This window comes from Chamaea fasciata, unplaced genomic scaffold, assembly GCF_029207755.1.
Source record: "Chamaea fasciata isolate MVZ Bird 193981 ecotype frontalis unplaced genomic scaffold, bChaFas1.0.hap1 SCAF_5, whole genome shotgun sequence".
Taxonomy (NCBI): Eukaryota; Metazoa; Chordata; class Aves; order Passeriformes; family Sylviidae; genus Chamaea; species Chamaea fasciata.
This window is the reverse complement of record NW_027094090.1, coordinates 2834151-2854268: the sequence shown is the minus strand read 5'-3', so window position 1 is coordinate 2854268 and position 20118 is coordinate 2834151. Positions and strand designations below refer to the sequence as shown.

Below are 20118 nucleotides of genomic sequence, written 5' to 3'. Positions count from 1 at the left end.
AGTGGAAAAGTGGAGAGAAAACAGGAAAAACTTTTAACATTTGGGGATTTGTTTTGGTCAGATTCTGCAGGTTTGAATTTCCCTTGGACATTTGCAATTTATTATCTGTGTCCCAGCTGTTGTCTGTCTGGAAACCTGAGAAGGAATTTGGATGTCTTGCACCTGGGGAGCAGGTGGATTTGGGGAAGGATATTGATTGGACTGAGGTGCTCCTGAGATCCAACCCACTCTCCCAGGAGCAGCTGATCACACACTCCAAGACTGAATTTTCACCGGAGAAAGAAGCAGGAGAGGGACTGAAGAATGAGGAATTGCAAGAGAGATAAGAAAAGGAGGAGGGTAAAAGACAATCCCCAAAGATGTTTCCAGAATGAACATCTGTTAGGAGGGAGAGTGGGAAATAAAATAATAATAATAACAACAACAGCAGCATAAACAACTCAACTCTCATACCTGCTTCTGAATCCCTCCTTTTCTCCCTCTTTCAGGAATAACTTGGCTGATGATCTGCTCCTTGCCACATCCCAAGCTCTCTGTCAGGAAGGGAAAGATTCCTGGTGGCTCGGAGGGTTGCAGAGCATATCCCAGGTGTCAGATGCAAGAGGAAATTCAAAAGAGAGAAAAAAAAAATTGTTTCAGCAGAGCATCAAAAGCAAATATTCCTTTGGCACTGACATTGATTCCACACCTTCCACAGAAGTTCCTCACCATTATTTAAATCACTTTATCGTGTTAATCCACAAAAGGCAGGTGAGATTAGGCTGGGTTAGCACGGAATTGCAAATATATTATTGGGATCCTTTCTGTGAAGACAAATAGGCCTTAAAGCGCCTCAATGCCTGATGCCAGAATGCTGTGCTTAATTAAGCAGCTACAGGGGCCATTTACAAATGTGATTTCTGCATTGATTATCTATAACTCTCTCTGCAGCCCCTATTACCAGCCTCCTATGGAGAGGATTGTTTCCCATAAGTGGCTCATCCAGGGAGATGGGGTGCCTGCCTTTGCCAGGCATCCTGTTCCCAACGATCAACCTGAAAATATTGACTGCTCAGCAACAAATGTTGATAGGGGCAGGGGAGGAGGGATAAATCTCCTTGGGGCCTCGTGGGGGGAGGACAACAGTGATGAATCTGCAGATTAAAAGGCTGTTGCATTATCATTAGGAAAGGACAGAATGTGTAAAAGTGTTTCAGGCCAGATCCCAAAGCTTGTCCTGTGTGTTTGTGTAGAAGGCTGGATAAAAACCTTGCCCAAGGTAAGAGGGAGAGATTTGGGTGCCCTGTTGAAATGGTCACTCGATAAAAACTGTCAGAGTCAGGACAGGCTGGTTGTAAAAACCTTCCCAGGACGATCTCAGAACAATATGCAACATTTTCCAGCATAACTTCCCATTGATTTCTATGGAGCTGTTCTCTGCTGTAAATCACCTGTTTTCTGCCCTTAAATAACCAAGTTTCGCAGCCTCCCTGCCAAGAGGAGTAGCCGGGAACAGACCTGGTTCTTTGTCTTCCCATCAGGAGCTGCTGGCTGCCTTATGTGCAACTTGAAAAAGCAAGATTTGGGCAAAACTGGGGAAAATCACGAGAGAATCCCCCCAAATGGAGAATCCAGCAGGAAGGGCACACAAACATCTGTCCAAAGGACACTCCCAAGGGTGAGGCATCCACAAGTTCTCTTGGCAGGAGAGAGGGATAGCCAGTATCTCTAGAAATGAAAATAACACGATCCCATGCAGAGAAAAGCCTCCAGATTTCCAAAGGCAGAGTTTTTGGGGTTTTTTTGTTTTTGTTTTTGTTTTTTTTTGCAAAATAGGGTCATATTCTGCTCTGGAAAGAACAGCCTTGTGCCCACTCGGGTCAGTGAAGCAAAGGCATCATCCCTCAGCTGATGGATGGAGCCTATCTCATGGATTTTTCCTCAGAGGACCACGAGGCTGCCTGGGGATGAAATCTGCCTCTTCCCAGCTCCCCGGTGCCCTTGGGAGGAGAGAGAAAAGCAGCACACACAGAAGAAGAACAAGAGGGGAAAAAAAAAAAAAAAAAAGAAAAGGGAAAAAAAAAAAGTAGTAAAATATGTCAATAATTTAAGAGACAAAGCTCCTGCCATGGAACCCAATCCGTTCCAGGCGCCGGCAGCAGCTTTTGGACACCTTGATTAATCATAACTGGCTACATATTATTTCCCTATAAGCAAACTACAATGTTACTCATACAAACAGCTTAATCTTGACAGCTGCAAAATGCCAGGATTTAATGTGGGACGGAGGGAGTTTTGCCATATGGTGCCACTCCAGGCCTGAGACGTTCTAATCCACAGCATATTGCCTGCCGGAAACAGCCATTTCAGGGAATGCCTCTCTTCCCTTTTAATTGCATTTGTTGTCTCCAGTTCACAATGTCTCCTCTTTTTCCTGCCAGCACAGAATAAATCAGTCGCTCAGGGGGCAGCTTGGGTTGGGTTGTTTACTTTTCTCAGTTTCTGTTCTTGAGAGAAAGGGAGTTGAAAATGCACTGAGGGTTCTTGCAGGGCTCGGGGTCACACACCCATCCTGGCAGATCCCACACCCAGCCCACCATCCCACAGGTCAGGAAAGGCTTCCTGATTATGTCCACGTTCACTGGAATTGCCAGATGGCTCGTGCAGGGGAGACTTTTCATCTCCTGCTTGCTAATCCCTTTTTCTTTGATAAAATGACCAGGCATGGCAATGTTAGCTTCAGCTTTTTTCCTGCTCTCTCTGAAATTTGAGGATGTTCAGATTGATCAAACTGGTCAAGTTCTCCACTCCTGCTTGGAGATGTGAGAGGAGGTGTGAGCACTGGGTGGACAGAAGGCAGTGCCAGGGTGAAAGAGGAATGCCTTGGGCTCGGGAGAGGATAAATTGGTTGGTTTATGTGTATCCCCACCTTTTTCTCTCTCTCAAGACCTACCCCCGTCAGTGGGATGTGTGGAAAATGCACCAGTGCTGCTTGGTCCTGGGCAGGAATGAGGTGCTATGGGCACCATCTTTGTGGTGGTGGACGACAAATAAGGGAAATCCTCTGTATCCTTCATTTTCCAGTACCAGGTAAGACAAGTCTGGAATTTTACACCAGCTGTGATTGAAGCAGAACCCTGGAAACACACAACTGTACCAAAATAACCCAGGATAATCAGCCAGGTCACCACCCTCCATGCAAGATCTCTGCTGTGCCTCTGACACAGAATCGTTTAGGCTGGGAAGGACCTCTAAGATCATCAATTCCAGCTGTTAACCCAGCACTGCCAAACCCACCACTGGTCCATGTCCTAAACACTCCTGCCTGCACATCTGTATTTGCTGTCCCTTGGTTTTCTGCAGGTCTAAGGTGACCATCCTTTCTGACCAAGGAGGGGAATTTTTTGCACTTTTTAGTTTTTCTTACAAGGGTTTTGTTTGTTTGGACCTGTGGTTCTCCCTTGCAGCTGCTGAAAAAGGAGAAAGTTTTGGCAACTAAGCTATTACAGCTCCTGCAGGCTCTCAGAAGGCTTGGATGCAGTTTCCAGCTCTGTTGCAGAATTCCTCTGTGACCCAGCTCATGCAATTTTTATAAGTTTCATTTTTTTCCCTTATGAAAAAGGAAAATAAACAAGATACCTGTTTTTTTCTCCCTGTTCCACTGCTCTTCGTGCTGGTTCCTACCAATTGCTCTATTATATCCTTATGGGGTGGGTAAGCCCTCAGATTTAAGTCCCTTTCTCTGTCAGTGGTGTCCACCTTTCAGTCCCTTTTTATGCCATAAAGGCAGGATTCTCCACGGACACTGGAGGCAGAACAGAAAGCCGTGGGGTTAAATTGCAGCAGAAAGATTAACCTTGATATCAGGAAACAGTGAAAAGTGAGGGAAAACGGAGAAGATCCTTCTGATCCTTGGAGCGATCCTGGTCATTGCTTTGTCAGGGAGCAAAACCATTGTCCAGCTTCTTCCTGGATCTCTGGTGACCAAGGGGCCTTTCCCCGTTCCAGCACCCTGATGCTCTTGTCCTTTGTCTTGCCTCATCGGCTAAATCTCCCTGCCACAGGAAAATCCCAGATTTTACTCTCTCATGCCCTGCCTCCATGAAAAGAGCCCCTGTTTCTCCCAGGAAGGTAACTGAGGGCAGACTGATACATGATGCATTTTGTTAATCAGATCTGTGGCATGACTCAAATGATGGAAAGGCACATGGTAATTCTTTGGGCTAAATAATTCACGTTAAAGCACTTCTTTGTTGCCCCTTTTACCACATAAATCCATAACTCAGTGTGGAAAGGGGAAAGAAAGGTTAATTGCCCACTTGCCCAAGTGGAATTGTGATGGGATTCAACTTCCCCCATCTCAGATGTCTGATGACAGTACCCACAACTCAAATTCATGTCTTGTATGCAAAGCAGTCACTGCACATCTCGTATTAGGATCACAACATGCAGAGAAAGAACTGGAAAATCACTGGAACAATTTTCCTGGATAAAAGGGACTGAAATCTTGTGATCCTCCTTCCTCCAGATGTGGTGCAAGGGCTTCACCTGTGCCTGGTGTGGGAGCGGATGGGGTAGTGTTGGATTATACCTTTTTTTTTTATTTAGAGATGGGGTAACTTTCGGGTTTTTTTGATAAGTTGGATAAATTAGTTATTTGCCTCACGTAGAGGAACCAATTTTGTTGGATTATACCTTTTTCTGACCCAAAGATGGGGCAATTGAGGGATGTTTTAAAAACTTTTATTCCATTTTCAGTCTCATGTGAAGGGTGAGACAGTACAGATGTTACAATTCACACCATCACAATCAGAAGCCAAACTATTTCCTAATTACAATACTTTATAAGTGTTTCTTGGCCAATCAGCTTTTCCATGATGCTGTTAATGCCTTAAAGCCAATCATCTCAAATTACCCCTGGTGGGTCCTACTACAAGACATCTTTCATCGTTCTATTTCTCCAAAATATCTAGTTTATTTGCAAGGTCATCATTTGAAACTTGTTTCTAGTTCCATTTCTCTCTCACCAATGTCTGTCCTATCTCATGGACTTTCCCAGTCAGCATTTTTTATCTCAGAGTTTGCACACAGATGGACAAGACTGTGTGAGCCTTCTGTCAGGCTTTGAGAATTCTCTACAAATCCATTTCCCACAGGGTGGGAGCAGGGTTAAATTATGGCTGCTCATAATGAACTATCTAATCATGGAATATTGGAATGATTTGGGTGGGAATGGACCTTCAAGATCATCTTGTTCCAGTTGTTGCCATGTAGGGACAACTTCCACCATCCCAGGTTGCTCCAAGCCCATCCAACCTGGCCTTGGGCACTTCCAGGGATCCAGGGGCAGCCACAGCTGCTCTGGGTACCCTGTGCCAGGGCCTCACCACCCTCACAGCCAGAAATTCTTTCCCAACATCCCATTTGACCCTGCCCTCTGGCAGTTTCAAGCCAACCCCCCTCTCCCCGTTCCTCCATCCCTTCTCCAAAGTCCTTCTCCAGCTCCCTCATAGCTCCTTTAGGTACTGGAAGGTTCTGTAGGATTTCCCAGGAGTTTTTTCTTCTCCAGGTTCCTGAACTGCTTAGGGAGCTTCCATCAGTCCTGATTTAAGGCACCCTTGAAAGAAAATCAACTCCTGCCTGGTTATTTGGACAAACCTTGTGAGCAGTGGGAGAAAGGAGCACTTCAGACACCTCACACCTCATCCTGCACTTGTGGCCTCCAGGAGAAAATTATGGATTGAGCCTTGGATACGGGAATGATTTGGGGCTGACTGGCTTAGACACAAACTCTGCTTGGTGGGCAGGGGATGTCTAAGGTTAAACCAAAGGAATTCCAGCTGGAATGGAGCTGGGCTCCATCCAGCCCCAGCCACACTCAACACCAGACCAAACAGGTCATGGATAATTGTCCAGGACTCTTTTCCTGCTCTTTCCTCTCTTCCTGGCAGCAGATAAAGTTGTTATTTTAAACATAATGCATTTGCACATGAATGGGGGTCCATGTAATGAGCAACAAATCATGTCTGGGCTTAGCAAGAGTGAATATCCACACACCTTGTAACTGCTGTGCCAGCTGTCCCTAAATCCACAGCTGCCAGCTCTGGAAAAGGGTCTGGATGGGGGCACACTCTGGGAAAAATGCTGCCTAGGACACTCATGAGGCGATTTTTGTTAAAAGCATCCAAAAATGTTCAGTGAAGTTCATCCTCAACTCTTCTCAAGAAGTGTATTTCGCTATTACTGAGAATATTAAGAACTACACAAGCACACAACCTGTTAAACCTTAATTAAAACTGAAAAAAATAACTTCGCTTTTAGATCCATGAACGGTGAGTGTAGAACCCACAGAAGCCGTAAATTATACAAAATATTTTCTATCTCTCTATGTATATTTAATGGCATCATTATTATCCCCAATTACATCACAAATCTTTGAAAATTTCATGAAACAGGTAAACTCTTTATACTTTTAATGCAAAATATAACAGTAATTCAGCACCAGCTCAGCCCTGCACACACACCTCTGGATTTGCTCCCATTTGCATATTGCTGAATTAATTTTTATCTGGAAGCCTCTAAAGCAGCGCGGTCTTTTCCCTCCTCCAAGGATGACTTGTGTGCTTGTCTCTTCCCAGGGAATGATTTAATAAGAGAGAGGGACTTTTCCTGGGGAAGTTAATGGGGTTCATAAATTCAAAGTCAAGAGTCTTCTTTATGGCTTGGGTGGTTAAAACAACACAAAAGATGTCCTCTGGCCCTGACTTAAAACATTCCTGTGAAGAGCTTCTTGTGAAGAACAGGAACTCACCTGGTTTCAGAATCACCAGCACAAAGCCTGATTTTTTGGGGGGGGACTGTTCAGAAGCAATATCAGCCCAAGCAGAGAAACTCTGAGTCTTTTTGTTGCATCTGGAAACTCTTCATGTGACCACAGACTCTCGAGGCTGAGGTGATTGTGTGATAACTTGTAGAGGTCAGAGTTGTAATCCTGTGGCTTTCAGCTTCCAAATCATCACAAAAAATGCGCAGGAAAAATTGGTCTGGCCACCAGAAGAGTTCCCATTATTCTTTTCATAACCAGTTATAATGCAGTTATGCAAGCACCTTGCACTTTAATGTGAGTTTTTAACAGTAATTTCACCCCTTAAAACTTAGACTCATTTAGGTTGGAAATGACCTTTCAGATGGAGTCCAAAATCAGCTTCAGCAAAATCAGCTGAAATCCTTGTAAATCAGAGGAGTGCAGCTTTTGGAGAAGCTTTTTCCTCGCTTTATGATTGCAGCTAATTAACATAATGCTCTTTCTGCCTTCCAAAATGTTCGTTTCATCCACCCCCCTGAATTTTGCAACAATTCAGCAAAGATTAATCACTAAAAGTGGCATTTCTCTGTAAAACTAAATTACTCAGTGTCATTAGAATTTCCCAACACGATTGGTATCGATGTGAACTCATGGGTCCTGAGCTGGGTCCAGCATGAGGTTGAATTCAGAGGTGTTTGCATGGGATTAATTTAAATCAAAACTTACTGCCAGGGTTTCCAGCTGCGCTGAACTCTCCTCTGACAGGCACTGGAGTAAAATCAGCACCTGCCATAATCCTATCTGCATTTGGGTGAGCTGAATCGTTCCCTGGGAGTGCCAGGATCTCACTAAAATTACAAATGGACTCCCATGTGACCACCTATTGCACAGATGCTGACATTCAGTCAAAGCAATCCCACCCAGGTCCTTAAAGGGGCTCATTTGTCCTCATTTTTCTCACTCTGAAATTATGGGAGGACCCACCAGTCTTACAAGGTTTTGTCTGAAGGTGATGGCACATCCTAGGAGATGGCATTTAAGAAACACAGTACTGCCCGGTTGATGATAAAGGTGCAACCTCCAGGCACTCAGAGCTGAACTGAACAACACAGAATGAAAAGGGAAGCCTAAATCTGACCTGTCCCAGTCCCTGATCCAGGGATTTGCCATGCTGGGCATGATCAGGTTGTGATTTATCAGTGTTTTTAACACCAATCTCTGCAGTTGTCAAGCAGCACAAGACAGACACCCTGGTGGCCTCCTCCTCCTCCTCTTTGCCATGCTCCTGCCTCCAAACTTTGTTCTTTTCCATGCTTTTTGACAGGCATTTCTCCTTGGGTCATCCCTGGAGGGAATTTTGGATTGGAGCGTTTTTAACTACAGAGCACAGCAGCCAAGTGACCCATTTTGGGCTGTGGGGAAAATGTGGAGAGATGAAACCAGAACTGAAGCTGGCCCAGGAACTGGGAAGTAAAGGTTATTTCTTTAGATGTCAGCAAGGAGAATGAATCAGTCACAACTGCTTAAGGAACCTCGGGGAACAGTTCAAGCATATGTGATGCATGAAGGCAGATCTAATTGGGGTGATTTTTTTGGGAAAAGGTTCATTAAAAAAAACCCCAGTGCCTGTCTCCATGGCAACTGAACACGTAGGAGTGCACTTGGTCTGGCTGATCACCAGAGTCCTCAGCTTGTGACTGCCCATCTCTTAAATAAAACCGAATTCTTTGTTTCCCCATCTTCTTAGGCAGGAGCCTGACTCTCTTCTTCCAATGTTACATGAGTGATTTTTTTGTTGTTTTTTTCCCCCTCAAAATACAAAAAGCTGAACAGATCCAGTCTGCTGGAAGTGCAGGGGGGGAAGCCTTGGGCATCCAACCCCTTGGTCTCCAAAGAAAATTTTATCTCATGTTTATTGTGCACTAAATCTGGCCCAGATGTGGCACATTTTCTGAAAACCATTGGGCCGGCACATGCAGGGGATGAATCGAGCAAAGCAATCATGACCTCACGTCAAATCTGAGGGCTCTGTCCATGGTTTTCATTAGTTAATTGAATTAAATCCCCATGTGGATCTGCCCTTATCAATCAGCAGGTCCAAACACACTCAGCCAGAGTCCTCTGCTCCTTCCAGAGGATGGGAATGGATCAAGAGGGAAAGCAAAAAGCCTTCTCCAGCACAAATATTAATATTGTCTCTGAGTTACTTGATGTGGACTGGCAAATGCAGGAAAGCACGGGAATATAAAAGATGATAAAATTAGTTCTATTGCAGCTCCTGAAAACAAAACTCTTGAAAGGTTTTTGTTCTGAAGGAGGGACAGAGGTGCACTGTAGGGTCATTTTAGCTCTTTGTGTGCATCACTGGATTGGGGCAGTTAATTATTTTTCAGGATTAGCCCATGGATAAAATCATACAGATCTGGAGGACAATTCTTTGTGTATTGCCAACAACATATTAGCTCCTCTTTCAATTGATAAAATAATTAAGGGCTTGGTTGAAAGGGCGTATTTCTCTCTGTGGCCACTGGTGCCTGAAAGCATGAAATTTCAGAATGTTTCCAATAGTTGTTCATTGAAAGAGGAATAATCCATTTTCAGCCTAATTATTTTCAAGAGAGCAATAAAAAAATGAATTAGGAATATTTAAAAATGTAAAAAGTGCTCTACATTCAAATGGCTTGAACTTTGGTGATGTACCATTGTTTGCAGATGATAATGAAAATGTTAACCTTGGGAGAAACCATTTTGTCCACAATTTAATGACAAATAAGAGGAATATTAGCTCCAGATTAATTGCTAAGTTCACATACTGCAGAGTGTGCTATATTTAAGTTGTCATTTGGTTCTGCAGGTTATATAACTAACTTTTAATTCACTTTTCCTCATCTAGCAGAAGGTTTCAGAATGACAGAAGAGACTTAATAGCTTTCACTGTGGAATATATGAAAACACTGAGGAATGGCACCAGTAAATGGATGGCTGAATAACCTGAGTGAGACTTAAGACATTTCCCAGTTATTAGAAATTAACTATTATGGCAGAAGAAAATTGATCAGCTACAATTTTCATATTCCTCAAGGATGATGGAAATGGAGATGATACTTTTATGAACTCTAACTGATTGTATTTCTTTTCACAGAAAGTTAAAAGCTGATCTGGGTTGTGGGGTTTCTTGATTTTCTTCTTTTTTTTTTTTTTCTTTTCTTTAATGGTACAGTCATAAAAGTAAAACAGTCTGATGTTGCATGAGAAGGAATTTATAATATAATGAGTTTGCTGAAGAGTGAAGTTAAAACAAAAAAATGATAAATCCTTTGGTCACACTGGTAACTCCGATCAGAAAACAAACCATGACAAAATAGGAAATAGAGAAAGGGATTTTAGTTCTCTATTGCTTGACTTCACAATTTGATTTCAGCAAGGAAAATCCCATTCATCAAGAACCTATCTCTGAAACACATTTACTGGGGGGCTATTTTTAACCCTCAGTTCTCTCATTTTCTTAAAAACTTATGGAAATGAGTTGCTGGTCAGCTTTATCCTAAACACAGCACGGAAAGACTGTTTTCTGGGGCAAAAAAAAGAACAAACCCAAAACACTCTGGGCTTGCCGTGCCCTGAGCTGGGTGTCCCTGGGCTCACAAATGTCCTGAGGACAGGGGCACTGCCCAGAGAATTTCAGCTCTGGGTGTCCCTGGGCTCACAAATGTCCTGAGGACAAGGACACTGCTCAGAAAATTTCAGCTCTGGGTGTGCTCGGGTTGGGGACCAGGGACAAGGAAATCAGTGTTTGGACAAGGAAATCAGTGTTTGGTTTTCTTTTCTTTATGAGCATGGATTTGAAAGGGCTCTGGGTAAATTCCTGGGTGTGATGGGGTCTGCACATTTGTCCTCCTGCTGCTTTTCTTCTCTGCTCAAGTCTAATTCATGGTGAAATCTTCCCTTTCCTTATGGGATAAACAATTGGATTCCAAGTACAGACTGCAGAAAATGAGTACCCAAAATTACTGGAATTAATCTACGGTCGATGATTGACTCAGGTACTGCAAGAAGAGCCACCAGCTACTGAAATGGCCCCTGCTGGGATGTGAACTAAGCTGCATCTGGGAAAAAAGAGCAATTTTAGTCATTTATGTTGCCCATGGCAGCTGACCAAGTATCCCTTAGACTTCAGGAGTGGATTCTCTGGTGCTAAACCGGCACTGACACCCCTTGCAGGGTTGGGCCACTGGTTGCTCCATCCTTCATATGGATTATTCTTGTTGAATGTTATGTTCTTGTTATCCCTTGTGTGGATTATTCTTGATCTCGCCCACATCAAGCTGCAGTTACTGCTGTAACAAGGTCTCTCCTGCCTGTGCAGCAATGTGCTTCCACAAAATCATTCAAGATATAATTTCTGAATGTTCGACACCAGCTTTCTGAGGGTGAGACTATGGTGGGAAGACTCATTGCTTCAGCTGATGGATAAAAGTTTGAATTTTGGTCATGGAATCCTTAACAGGTTTGGGATGGAAGGATCCTTAAGGTTCATCCAGTGCCACCCCTGCCATGGGCAGGGACATCTCCCACTGTCCCAGCCTGCTCCAAGGCCCATCCAGCCTGGCCTTGGGCACTTCCAAGGATCCAGGGGCAGCCACAGCTTCTCTGGGCCACCTGTGCCAGCGCCTCCCCACCCTCACAGGGAAAAAATTCTTTTTAATATCCCATCAAGACCTGCCTGCTATCAGTTTCATGACTTTCTATCACTTCACTCCCTTGTAAATAGTTCCTCTTCATAACATCCCCCAAAAATGGATATGGGCTCCTCCAAGGAGTAAGGATTGTGTGAGAAGCCAGGGAAATGTGTCCTCTTGCTAGCTGAACCATTCAGAGCAAAAGATGGTTTTCCACATAATTTAAATTCTAGGTATATTTGCAGTTGGTTAGTTTGTTTCTTTATTCTGTTTTTTTTTTCTCCCCTATTCATTCTTTTCCCAGCTGTACCATCTAGTTCAGATTTCATAAATAAATAAAATAAATATTTTTATCTGTCTTCTGATGGTTAGTGTGATTTTCAGATAACATCCCATCACTTTCCTCTTAAGAGGCACCGTGATCCTAAAATTGGGTCCAAACTCTGAGGAGCCCAAAGCTTTAACATAAGCTATAAAACACTTCAAGGGATAATGGGATATGCATCCACTTTCTCTGCATGGATGAGCCGGCACCGCAGAGGTCAGGAGAAGGAGAACTGCCTTAAACACCCAGAAATAAGCAGGAAAACTCGTGTTGCTCAGAAGAAAGGAGCACTCCTGGCATGTTGAGGTGCTGGGGAAAGGCTTGGCAGGGAGCTGTGGGAGCTCTGGGAGCAGGGAAGGGCAGTGGGAATGGGGCTGTGTATGGGTTTTCCCAATACCTCTGAGGGTCCAGCCTGGCAGAGGAGTGGAAAAAATCAATTAGCCAGACGGCATGATCGAGTGTGTCTTGAAAAATCAAAAAGGTTTTAATAGGGAAAGAAAATAATACAAAAACAAAGGCAAAGCTGAGCACAGTATAGAGACAAGCCCCCTAGTTCCTACACTTCAAAAAGCATGGAATTTCCTTGTTCTCTCTCTTTAGTACTCAATAGTTTAGGTGGGCTACTTGGCTCTTGGTCCAATGAGATCAGCAAGAGGCTTTGAGTTACACTCTCCAAGCCCAATCAATGCTTTCATGCTGGCACTAAACCAATTATTGTCAGGAGGGTGTGGAAAATTCTAGGTAAACTTCCTAAAATGTCTAGAGGTAAACTGAAACTCTTTCCCTATTTGGAAATACCTGCTGGGGTGTGGGAGATGCTTTACTACAGCTGTGGGCGGGGCTGGACTATGAATCCAAGGGCACAGCCAGAGAGGAGCTGGCTCAGAAAGTTAATTGATGGCTGCTCACTCTGGCGCTCACATTTTTCAGCCAGACCCCCTCGTGGAAAATGGAGGATCCATCCCCTCCTGGATGTTAAATGATGGTGAGATTAGCGGCCTAGGAATTATGAAGTCCTCCCTTTGGCTCGCTCTGGTTTCTGGCATTAATCAGGGGATTGTCTGGGATGTGAGGGACTTCCACCTGCTCGTTCCTCCCCAAGCCTCGGTGCTAAATCTTGGCCCTGCTTTGGGCTGACTCCAGCCAGGCTGGGCTTGGCTGCTCTGGAGTTTCTGGCTCCTTTATTGTGCATTTCTGCATGGAAACAGAAGATGGAGTAAAGAGAGTTGGGTTTAGGGACACAAGACCAGGTGAGACTCCTCAGTCCTCTGCTTTTATGATATCTATGCTAAAACATCTTTTAAATAAAGGCATTAAGACCCACTTAAGCAGCTTGGTTTCTTACCCTATCTCCTCTGACAGCTCCTTTAAACCTTCTGGTTCTGATGATTTAACTGATTTTTCTTAATTGTCAGCCCAAATTTATTAATGAGCTCTCTGATCTCCCTCTTTATGTGTTCATGGTGTCAGTCCTGCCCTTCCTGTCATTTGTCTGAAGAGGTTTTACCACCTTCCCTTGTTTTCATGCAGTCCAGTGGGATTTTTCTGAGTTATAACTTCCTTCAGGAAATGAAATGTGGCGAATCTCCTCTCCTAAAACGTGCCTTGCTGCCCCTCCATCACCTGATCAGCCCTTCCCTGTGCTTGTTCCCAGGAAAAGTTAATTTACGGAACACGCATGTCCCAAATTGCAGACTGCATTTACCTCCTCCCCAACGTGAGACGAGATTGTGCTGACCTGCAAAGAAACTCAATTTCACACCAGTTACAGAGGAAGAGTTATCAGGGAATATTTGGGAGTGGAAAACAGACGGGAGAGGCTGGATGTTATTCCCAAGATCATGCACGAGACAGGATCCATCACATCTCGTACCATGAGGAAGCAGTGCCAGCACAACTCGGGCTCTCGGGGGTTCCTTTTATGCATTTTTTAATCAGCATCAAAGCAACTGGCAATCATGCCTTGTACCAGAGCTTGGAGACAGCAACCTCCTGAGAGGAGTGGAGGCAGCTGTGCCTCAGAGACACTGCAGGGTCCTGCCCTGTGCAGATGCTGCTGGCTCTGTTTTCATCTGCTGCACCACTGAGGGATTGCTCTGCAAACACAGGACCTGCCTGGAATTTCTCTGGCTGGGTGTGGGCATAGAATCATGGAATCACAGAATCATGGAATGGTTTGGGTTGAAAGGAAGATCACCTGATTATAACTCCTCTGCCATGAGCAGGGACACCTTCCACTATCCCAGGTTGCTCCAAGCCCCATCCAACCTGGCCTTGGACACTTCCAGGGATCCAGGGGCAGCCACAGCTTCTCTGGACACCCTGTGCCAGGGCCTTACCACCCTCCCAGGGAACAATTTCTTCCTAAAACCCAACCTAAACCTACTTTCTTTCAATTTAAAGCATAAGATGGCCACCTCTCTTTGGGCTAACCACCCTCAGCTGCCTTTGCAGCCTGGGGGAGTGCATGAGGCTTCTTGATTTAGGACCCAAAAGTTCTGACCTTAAAGAGTGCCAAGGATGGGATGCAGCCACATGTCCTGGATCTGGCTAAAAAACAGGTGGGATGAGCCCTGTGGATATTTTCCCCTTTGAATGAGGGCCTAAGAGGGAGCTGAAAGGCAGCAACATCCACAGAAAAAGAGACTCAGAATCTCAGGACCTGCTGGAGTCCTTCTGCTTCACAGCTGCCTCTCTCCACATCAGGATTTTATCCACAGAGTCCAGGAGTATTTTACATGCACATGACATTCCACACATTTCAGGCTTGCATGGCCACTGCAGTGTGGGGAGTAATTTTTTCTCGTGGTTGCTGCTAAGATTTCATCTCTGACAGTGGGATACACCTTGCTGGATATAATATGAGAAGTGGGAAGAATTTTGAGTGACTTTTTGTCTGCCAGGCAGGGGTTCCAGCTCCGTAATGCTACACAAATAAGTTCGCTGCTGATTTGTAAACAGGGTTGTACTTGAGGAGGAGGAGCTGAAGGGTTTTCCTTTGAAGGCTCTTGTCAGCACTGTCTGAACACAGCTGGCAGAAAATGCAAAATGAGATTTGATGGCATGAAGGGGAAGGTGGAAAATGAATGAAGGTGGAAAATTTAAAATGAAAATGTGAAACAAACTTGTCATGTTGGCAGGGTTTTTTTTTGTGTGTGTGGTTTTTTTTTGTGGTGGTTTTTTTTTTGTTTTTTTTTTGTTTTTTTTGGTGAGGTGGATCATCGGCAAAATGAATCGTCTTGGGCAAGGAGTGAGATAAGTTGATAAGTCCTGCTCTTGAGACCTTTAAAGAACGAGAGAAAAACTTTTCCTGCCTCATGTACCAGGCTAAGACAGAGTGATGAGGTTTTTCTGGAGGTCAGACAGGATCTCCCGGTTTTAATACCAAGGAATCTCACCTTGCAGGGCAGAGTCTGTGTTCATGGACAGGGACAGCAAACCCGAGGGCAGTAAGGGGCACCCTGAGAACTCACTGAGCAATAAGGGGGATTCTGCCCAGAGAAGCTGTGACTGCTCCATCCCTGGAAGAGTTCATCTAGTTTGGATGAGGCTTGGAGCGACCTGGGATAGTGGGTGGCATCCCGGCCCATGGCAAGGGTTTGGAACGAGCTGGTCTTTCTTGTCCCTTCCAAACCAAACTTTTCAGTGATTCTGTGGTTCTCACACACCCTGAAAGGCTGGTCACTTCCCCTTCTCCCAGGGAATGGCTTTTCCCACCTCATGGTGGTCCATGGGCTCCTAGGAGGTGCAGGCTCAGCCCCACTGTGGGCTTTTAGCTGTGCTCCCATGCCAGGAAGGGCAATGCAAGGAAAGCAAAGCTTCCTGCAGGATTGGCCAGTTCTCCCTAAAGATAAAATAATGGTTCGAGGTAAAGCACCGGTCCTCGTGGATCCTGTTGCTCTGATACAACCTTCCTCCTCCTTCTCCTCTGGGAAGTTCCAGGTTGGGATGATGAGAAAGGAGGATGTTTTTCCCAGATCTCCAACCTACCCCCGTGAACTGTGGGAAAGAGCTGATGCCTGATTCAAACACACCACAACTCATAAAGAAACATCCCAGAAAATACGCAGAACTTTCCAGAGGAGGGAAAAAAACCCCCCATAAAATCCAGCTGACACAGCCCTGGGAATCTGTGGCTGTTGTCATTACTTGCCTGGTAAGGAGTCAGGACCACGCAGGGATCTGTCACTGCCAGGAGGCTCTTGAACATCTGTGGCAACTGCAGCAGCATCGGAATGAGGAGGGAGAGATTAATCATGCTCTGGACGTTCCTGGCTAATGCATCTTCCCTGGCAGCCTGCAGTCGGTGACAGGGATGTCCTGAACTCTGATTTGCAGTGGGCTCAGCAGGGACACCCAGACAGCTGGGAGGATCTGGCCTTAAATGGCTTCATTTAAAAGTTGTTCTCTGGTTAAATTGCTTTCAAATGTTGCTAACTTCTCCCTCTTTTATTCTTTTTTTTTCTTTTTTTTCTTTTTTTTTTTTTTTTTTTTTTTTTTTAATTTCCCTTAATCCCAGTTTTGAGAGCAGTGAATGAGCCTGGAAGGGGATGCAGACAGAATCTGGAGCTGGAATAAAGGTTGGTTTCATTTGAGCAAAGCAACCAGCACAGGCAGAGGAGTTTTTTTGGCTTCCAGGGTCAGAGGATGGGGGTGCAGGTGGGGATGTCACACATCTAAAAGGTGAAAAGAAGAAGCAGCTACAGTCTCTACAAACCCTGCCATGGCTGGATCAGCCAGTGAGTGTCTGCCTCCCCCACAGGTCACAGCTTCTGTCCCAACATCAGGAAAGGAAAAGGGAGGGAGATTAACTTGGTCCATCAATTGTTTGGACCAATCAATCCTATGACTGGTCCATCAATCATAGGATCATGGAGGTTGGAAAAGACCTTCAAGATCATCAAGTCCAACCTTTGAACAGCACCCTGCCCACCAAACCAGACCACAAAATGCCACATCCAGTCGTTTTTTGAACACTTCCATGGCTGAGAACTCTGTGAGCTGTCTTCACAGAAGGATTCACAGATTTTAATGTCAGCTGAAGGTCCGGGGGACTCTTCTGTGGCTCATGGTAGGTGGAATAGATGGTGATTTTATGGAGCCTTCTATTGGCTGTCTGGTGAACACTGGCAGTGATGGCTCCATCCCCTACAGACCCACTCCCACACAGATAAATTTTGCACTGTGTCACAACATTTTTGCTGCCTGAAAGTTCAAGTGATCTCTGTGGTTTCACCTCACACAAATAAGGTTCATTAAATTCTTGGCATCCCTTCAAGACCTCTCCTTTCTGAGCCCTCTGAAAAGGATGAAATTGCAAGGGATCCATCCCAGCCCCACATTAGAAATAACCAACCTGTCTGTGCAAGGTGAGGGGCAGCAAATCCATCAGTGGACATGTCAGGGGAAGTGCCAGCAGTGATGATCAGATAAACTCCCAGGGGCTAGACGATGGAAGGCAAAGCCCTTGAGCTGAGTGCAGGAACAAGTTGTGGAGGCAGCAGTTTTTGGTGCCGTGGCATTTCACAGCTCCCTCACATTTTTGTTACCTCACAGATTCATGGTGAAAATGGGGTTTTATTCAGTTTTGACAAGATCATCTCTCCCTCTGCAAGACAGGCCATTTAAGAAATAAAGGTTGTGTAACAGCATTTATCTGAAGGCAGTGGAAGAAGGAAGTAAAATAGGGAGCAAAAGAAGCTGTTTCTGGCTCTCTGCGAAGACAAAGCCACGGGAAGAAAAGGCCAGATTCAACCAGACAGACTCCTCTTGGTCCCATCGGTGTTTCCTGCTGCCTTCAGAGGTGAACAGGCATCCAGAACCAGAGAGAAATACCATGGGATAATCCATGGAAGGACAGTGACACCTGACCTCAGTGAGAAGAGATATTCCCAGATCTAAAGTACTATTTCTAGGTAATTTTACTCCAAACTTTGATGCCATGCTTATTCCATCTCCTTTGATGAACCAGAGCAGAGCTGTGGCCATTCCATGCTGGAGGAGAAATGGTCACCCATGAGAAGCCCTGGGCTCTGGGCAGGGCATGACCACAAACTCTCTCTCCTGGGGCACAGGGGATGGGTTTCAAAGTCACTGTGCCTTGATTGTGGCACAACCAAAGAGCTGCTGGCAGCTTTTGTTCCCAAACCCCACGGTTACAAATCTCCCCCCTGCCTTGAACCACCTCATCCTTCCTTCAGGGGCCACAGGGAGCTGGAATTGGCACCTGGGAGTGCTCCCAAAGCAGCTGGGACTGAAGGAGAGCCGTGTCTCGGGCCATTAGCCCTGGCTCTGTGCCACCAAGCCCTTCCATGGCATGTCTGTCACCGTGATGGATGATGGCACAGCTCAGCTTGTCCCCAGCCAGGGACTCACAGAAACCTCCTCTGGGGGCTGGGGGCAGAGAAGGAATAAATAGCGCAAGGAGAATCTGTGGGGGAAGGAGGGAATGTTCATCCCTGGCCACCCAGGGACATCACCTACAATGTGCTGTGGAGCTGGGGGAAGGATAAGTGGGAGTGGCACCCAGAGGAAAGGCCATTCTCTGGAGAAGGGACATTCAGGTGGCTGCTGGAGGTGCAGGGAATGGGGGTGGGAGAGGGAGAAAGTGCTGGAGGTGCTGGGATGAAGTGCTGCAGCCAGGTGGGTGGCAGGCATGGGAAAAGGAATGACAAGAGGTAGCAATGTCACTAATTACATCAGGAAATGATGGGTCTGACCCTATCCCAGCCCCACATGGAGGCAGGTGGATATCACAGACTGATAAAACCCAGTTGCTGCAAGTTGCCAATGCCTTGATGAGCCAGAATCCCAAGTGAATCCAGCTGTGTTTGTTGTGCTGAAGCTATTTTCCCCAGGGGAGGGATGGCCATGGTGCATGAAAGGTGGTGTCCCTGTATTTTCACAAAAGCACAGAATCACTGGGTTGGAAGAGGCCTCTGAGATCATCGAGTCCAACCCAGCCCTAACACCTCAACTATACCCTGGCACCAAGTGCCACATCCAGTCTTTCCTTAAATGCATCCAGGGATGGTGACTCCACCACCTCCCTGGGCAGACCATTCCAGTACTTTATTATTCTTTCTGTGAAAAACTTTTTCCTGATATCCAACCTGTATTTCCCTTGGCACAGCTTGAGGCCGTGTCCTCTCGTTCTGTCAGTTGCTGCCTGGAGAAAGAGACCAACCCCACCTGAGCACAGCCACCTTTCAGGAGGGTGTAGAGAGTGATAAGGTCACCTCTGAGTCTCCTTTTGTCCAGGCTAAACAACCCCAGCTCCCTCAGTCGTTCCTCCCAGGGCTTGTTGATATGGAGGATGTTCCTGAATATAAAAATACAAGATTTTAGAAGCAGCTTTTGGTGATTTTGTAAAAGTAAAGAAACAGCTTGCACTGAGAACACATAGAAGATTAGTTATTAATCTTGGTTTTTAGGTAGTTACTAAGTAGAAGTCATATAGGTAAGATGTATAATGTTGAAACTCAGCAAAGCGGGATGAAGGTATTTGTCAAAATTCGATAAAGCAGAACTTTGTGGCTTGAATCCAGCAAAATCAGGCTCCTCATCTTTGGCAAGAGCAAAGTGACTTGAAAAACAGCCAAACCTCCACTGCACCTGCCCAAAAGCAAAGATCAACCTGAGGAAGACGTCTGCCTACCTCCCAGGACCCCAACTCACAAGGTGTGACAGCTAATTAGAACATGAAGTGAGAGAAGGCAGGGAATGGGGATGTGGAGAGGTGTGGGTTTGTGGGATCAATTTGTGATTAAATGTGTATTTCAACCTGGCAGGTGTGGGTTTGTGGGATCAATGTGTATTTAAACCTGGACCTTGTTTTGACCAGGTACTCATGGTTTGGAAGAAATATCCCCCTGCGTGTCCCAGCTGGAAATAAAACATACCTGCTTTACAGTTTTCTAATTGCAAAGTCCTTATTCTACACTTCATTGTGTTCCAAGCCCCTCACCAGCCTTGTTGCCTCCTCTGGACGCACTCAAGCACCGCAATGTCCTTCCTAAACAGAGGGGCCCAGAACATTCTGGTGAAGACCTTTCCCTAACAGAGCACTTGGTTATATCACTCCATGGCCTATAGGCAGAATTATCATTTTTACTCTGCTTTTTGCAGGTCAAAATGCCTGACACACCTCTGAAAGTGTGTGTGAGGTTTTTGTGGGATCAAGGGCCATGGGGATATTTTAGGACCTTGTGGGGAAGGGAGCAACACCTGGGGGAATTCTGGCTGTAAGAAATCTCCCAAACAAACAGCCCTTGGATTGTTCATTTATGAAGACAGTGGGACTGGTCTGTCACATAAAGGCAGCAGAGACT

General features: G+C 45.4%; 1 long non-coding RNA gene across 2 annotated transcripts; it reads left to right on the top strand.

The window, feature by feature from the left end:
• The first annotated feature begins 237 nt into the window (after positions 1–237).
• Positions 238–1811, top strand: LOC136290094 (uncharacterized). Of its 2 annotated transcripts, XR_010720949.1 has the most exons (3): positions 238–339; positions 489–750; positions 1521–1811. It is a non-coding gene; the product is annotated as an uncharacterized lncRNA (long non-coding RNA). The 2 variants fall into 2 exon arrangements; XR_010720948.1 differs by lacking the exon at positions 1521–1811 and having other exon boundaries at positions 489–908.
• The last annotated feature ends 18307 nt before the right edge of the window (positions 1812–20118 follow it).